The sequence below is a fragment of the Antedon mediterranea genome, chromosome 1 (genome assembly GCF_964355755.1).
Source record: "Antedon mediterranea chromosome 1, ecAntMedi1.1, whole genome shotgun sequence".
NCBI lineage: Eukaryota > Metazoa > Echinodermata > Crinoidea > Comatulida > Antedonidae > Antedon > Antedon mediterranea.
The window spans coordinates 31,992,378-31,998,299 of record NC_092670.1 but is presented as its reverse complement, the minus strand read 5'-3'; positions in this window follow the sequence as shown (position 1 = coordinate 31,998,299).

The following is a 5,922-nucleotide window of genomic DNA, read 5'->3' as shown; positions in this document are numbered from 1 at the left end:
CAGGCGATCATGCCAAAATTAACTTAGAAACTTTAACATTCAGTTTATATGAACGTAACCCCTTAGTTACATACACTAGGTCTTTCAAGAAGCGACTAGTTCACCGGGGTTACAACCTTGTTGTTAAATTTGTTAAAGACTATGGGAACATTTTGGATTTGTAAGTTGTAGCTCTGATTTTTTTTATAATTTAAATTTTTATTTTTATTTTAATTGTATCTCATTCTCCGTTAATTATAACATTCATAATGAATTCTTCTACAAGTTCAGACGACTTGGTTCTTTCCCTTAACAGGACGTGGATTTTGGACCAAATCAGTGAATTGCGGATAAACAAATATACCAGGTGTGGTAAAAGAGGCACTTTCTAAGGCAAATACGCCTATAAACATCACAAATAGTTTCTGCAAGTGTGGAATATTTCCTTTTAACAGAAACACCTACTGATAAATGAACCAGAGGCAGAAGATACACTGAAGAAAATAAGATAGTCCTCTAGGAAATATAATCATTATTATTCAGTTTTAGATTGTTCATACATTGCATTGCATGCTGTTTTAATTATTGATATAGTGATATTGTTTGAAGAGTTTGCAGTACTACACCACATTAAAGCTGATTACTGGAAAAGGCCAACCTACCAAAAGGATATGTTTCCACATTTGTGAGATGAGACATACCAGGATGACTTTTTCACCCAACAACAAAAGTATTGGCAGTGCCCAATTAATTAATGCACTTGCTCATGATTTTGGTTCTTCTGTAGCAAAAAAAGGAAATAAAAGTATTTGGCTTCATCGAAAAGTTGTAGACGGGTTCATGGATGACTTTGTGTTATGTTGGTAGCAACAACCATGTCAACCTCCTCGATGCTACATTGCAGCGTGATAAGAGACACTGGCAACCAAAGAAGACTTCTTCGCTTCTCAAAATTCAACTCGACAACCCTCTAATTAACAGTCTCCAACATCGTCCAGTTCAGTTGTTCAAAGAAATGATGAAAAGCTACATAAATAGACCAAATGATGTTTTACAACGTCAATACTAGAGATACTTTGAGTTTGATGTTGTCGACAAGCTCAAAGCAGATACCCAGTCAGCCTTAAAACACAACATTGATGCGGAACTAATTGTTAGCATGTTCTCTGCCCGTCACCATAGTAAATCAAATGCCACAATGGATTACCTATCATGTGGTATCAGAGCCAGCAAGAAGTGTCTTGAAAACGTACCTTGAAAACATGGCTTTTGACCAAAAGAACAAATATGATCAGTACATCCATCAGTATAGCTAGGGCTCAACGTTAAATTCAAAGAAAGTCAACAAAGAAAGAAATACAGAGGCGCTTGATGCTGAAACAGTAAGCTCGAAATAAAAAAAAAAATGAGAAAGATGGAGTTAGCTTTTAAGACTTTAAACCTAAAGACTATGCGAACATCTCGTGGGAACTTGATTCACCCCTCAGTGGGCAACAGACTTTGAAAATTGGTAGTTAGCTGCCTGGCAACAGTGAGGATGATCATAGAGATATTATAGTTCACTATAGTTCAGCTTTAGTAAATTTTGCTGGGCCAAAAAAGAAGGTTGTAAAACAAAAAAAGCAAAGAAAAACTTAATAGCTGCGAGTCGACTGACAAAAGTTCAACCTTTTAGAAATTTTGCTGGGCCAAACAAGAAGGTGGGAAACAAAAAAACAAAATAACAAAAGAAACGATTTGAAACATAAGACATTTGCAGGGCCAACTTATCCAGATATTGTGGATGTTAATACGCCATATGCATATTATAGACGGTTCTTTACTCCAGCTATGGTTCATATGATTATTGATATTTACAGCGTGGGTAAGACCGGGAAATTTGTCAACACAAATAAAAAACAAGACATATGTGAAATGTTAGTTACAAATAATCCAATAAATTCCATTACCACAATTCAGTGTATTAATAGTTATTTTCTCATTTTCCCAACGGCCTCCGTTTTTGCCATAAGACTGCCTGCTGAAGTGGCGGAAATTGCTGGCATCTCTGCCAGTTCCCGAATTTATCTCTTTCAGAACAGCATCGAGGAGTTGATCAACATAGGCTGAAAAAAAGACTTTAACTACAGATAGGATTTAAACAATTGGTTCGAATTCGCGAATAACTTTAATGGGAAAGCCATGATACTGGAAGAAATTTGATTACCTTCAACAACCCTTACATTATTTACTGCTGCCGCGGCCTAAATTGGATGCGCAGGAGTTCTCAAATGGTTCGCGATACGTTGGCCAATTCATATGGAACATCTCATTCAATTGCCGCGAAAGAAATGTTCCCAGGTGTTAGCACTCGAATTGTGGGGACACCTATCAAATAAATATATTTTATTCCAGTTCGATAATATAGCAGCTAAGGATAGTATTCTCCTCAGGCGATTAATTCTCTGCTGTCTCAACCATAACATTAATTTCAGAGAGCAACATATTCAGGGGGTAAAAAATGTCCTGACAGATTGACTATCGCGTTTTAAAATCGATAAAGCCTTGAGGACTTTTAAACATGTAGAAAAATGTCCAACTATTGTACCCTCCTCGTATGTTTATATTTAGTTTAGCCCTTTATAGATGTTTTTTACCTCTTTTCCATTTATAGGACCTTCAACATTGAAGGATGATAATATATTTTGACCTGTCACAGAGAGCCAGTAATTTAATCAAATCGTCCTTGTCAACTTTATCTCGTAAAGTTTAAGCTCGAAGTCGGGAATTGTTAAATAGGTGGTCAGTAGGTAAAAATAATCTACCGCTTCTCCCTACCCGTCTTTGTAATTTTATCGCATTCTTATTTGAAAATGACTATGCCCCATGATACACTATAAATTCACATGATTCGGCTATCTGTTTGTTATGCATTAGGCTTTGCACAGAACAAGCAAAATTGCTATCGAAAGGTTAACATGCTGAGGATGATTGGCTAAACCTGTCAAAGGCATTGGTAAAAGAGACCAGAAAATACTCAAAGGGTCCAATTGGATAAATGATGCTATAATAAGTGGCAATCTCCAAGCAATATGGAATGTTTTTCTGCTGCAATATACAGTTCTGGTGCTGCACTTTTGGGGTTTTGTGGATTGGACAGTTTGGCCAATTTGTAGGCCTAGAGAAAACCAATGGTCTATATACTATATAAACTATATGGTCATAAGCGTTTCATTCTTTAAAATTCCAGTAAGTTGACACATTGACTCATCACAAATATGGAGGTCCATTACAGGCTCCTTTTACAGGAAACTTGACGCAAGCTCAAGTTGATTACAACAGATGTATGAGCCAGGTTAGAGTATCTGTTGAATGGCCGTTCAGAGATATTGTAAGAAAACTGGAAATGAGTAGATTTTAAGAAAACTTAAAAACTTCAAAGAAAATAGACCCGAGTGCAGTTGGGAAGATTTATTTACTTTGTTGTCTGTTGACAAATGTCCACACTTGGCTTTATGGCAATATTACATCAAAAACCTTTCAACTATATACACCTGCTCTTGAGGAATAATTATACAGGAAATAAAAAATTTTTAATTTTAATAAAATAAATTTAATAAAAACTGAAATTACACCTTTTTTAAAAGTTAATAATGTTGATAGAGTAAGACATTGGATATCATTTGTGTTTGTACAATCTGTATGTTATACTCGTAAGTAGCAGAATTGCATGCTGTACATCACATGGCAAGTTATAGTAGTACAGTAGTAATGTCAAGCTGACGCTGAATTAGAGGTACCTAGTAAAGTCACAGTATCTGAGGTGACTGTAAAGAAGGGGCTTGCAACAGCAACAATCTGAAATTGTGTTTAATTGCAACAAACCAAGTCATTTTTGTAGGAACTGTCCAGAACTTGGTCAAACAATAAAACTAATGCGTCCTAAAGTAATTTAAAGCCTAATACTAGCAAGCATTTAAATGAAAACCCTCCACAATGGCAATTTCATTTATAGTAGTAGTAATGTTGTATGATCCCATGGTGTTGGAAAGCATGGGTTGCTCACTTCGACATGTCTTCGACAAAATTTGAAAAAGAGCAAAACAAGCAACCACAAAAATAATGCATGAACTATCAAGAAGTGATAATAAATTTGAAAATATCAGTAAGGAAAGAAAAATAAAATCAAATAAGAAATTTGTTTTAAAGGGCAGAGTTTAAACAAAATACTTCAAAATGGAAAATACAAATTACTATGTACATCCAACAACGTATAAAATTGTTGAAGAGTGGATTTCCATAGAAAACATTGCCACAAAGGAACGAGAAGGAAAATGAGGAAAAAACTGAAGATGCTTTTGTCCAAGGTAGTGGCAGAACAACTTGCCACTGTTCATAACCTGCCAACTGAAGCACAAACAACCAACTAAAGCACAACAACCAACTGAAGCACAGCGGCCAACTGAAGCATACATAATATTTATGAAACACTGTTTTTCTTTTATAATTTTGCAGAACAATGTTGAGAAATTTAGAATGAAGGAATATTCTCACAAATTGCAGCAGCTATTCATGGGTCAGATATAAAATGAAAGGACCGATGCATGATGCATTCACTATATCAATATCATTGTAAAACTCTCAATGAATTAAATTGTCACAGATTCAGTAACCAGGAATACACTCAAACTAGAACAAGCCAAATTTTTTGGGAATGATTGCATAGCTGCAAATATTATTGTTCAAGTGAGTAAACCTTGTTATAAAAATGGCAACGGTGAAAGGGTTTAACGCTTTCTTAGAGAGAAATAATGTTTCTAGAATCCTACCCAGGTATAGAAGCAATCTCCTACACATTATTTCATAAAGTAGGAATTCTCATCCACTTCCACAAACTCTTCACAGAAATGTTGCGAACCAATACATCAATCTGAAATTGTTAAGTGTTTGAATGACCAAGTCATTTTCAGAGGAACTGTCCAGACTTCAATCGGTCAAAAATACAACTAATGCGTCCAAAAGTAATTCAAAGCCTAATAGCAAGCATTTAAGAAAATCCTCCACAATGGCAATTTCATTTATAGTAGTAGTAATGTTGTATGATCGCATGGTGTTGGGAAAGCAAGGTATAAACTGGGTTGCTCACTTACCAGATTACAACAGAATTTTAAATGAAGAGTGTAAAGAAGAGTTGGGTTTAAAAAAGACCCTTTGAAATGTATTAGGATGGAAATCAAATATTTTAAGCAAAGCATTGAGACCGATTAGAAGTTGCTTTTTACTAAATCAACAGACCAAAAGACATATGGCGATATGCAAAGCGTGTCAACAAAATTTGAAAAAGAGCAAAACAAACAACCACAAAAATAACGCATGAACGATATACTATCAAGAAGTGATAATAACATTTTAAAATATCAGTAAGAAAAGAAAAATAAATCAAAAAAGAAATTTTTTTTAAAGGGCAGAGTTTAAACAAAATACTTCAAAATAGAAAATACAAATACAAAGTACTATTTGTACACTCAATTACGTATAAAATTGTTGAAGAGTGGATTTCCATAGAAAACATTGCCACAAAGGAACGAGAAGGAACAAAGCAATTGAGCAAATGAAAGTACAGGTAAATGAGGAAAAAACTGTACATTCTGAAAAGAGGTAATGAAAAATTAATTGAGAGGGATTTCTCTGAACAGGGTATCTCCTTACGTTATAACCAATCTGGTAATGGGAACTGCCAGTTTTATTCAGTAAAGGTAATTTGGCATTTTTTTTAAAACTATTTGTCGGAATGCCGTGGTTTAATTATACTGACAAAATGGCGAGGACCACATTATATTACAAAAACTGGTATGTGGTATACAAAAAGTAATTCTTTCTTCTCTGGGTGCTGAAGCAAAAACTGCAATTAACCCAACTACATTAAGTTTTCCGGCACAATCCATCTTGGATCCTGAACAATCA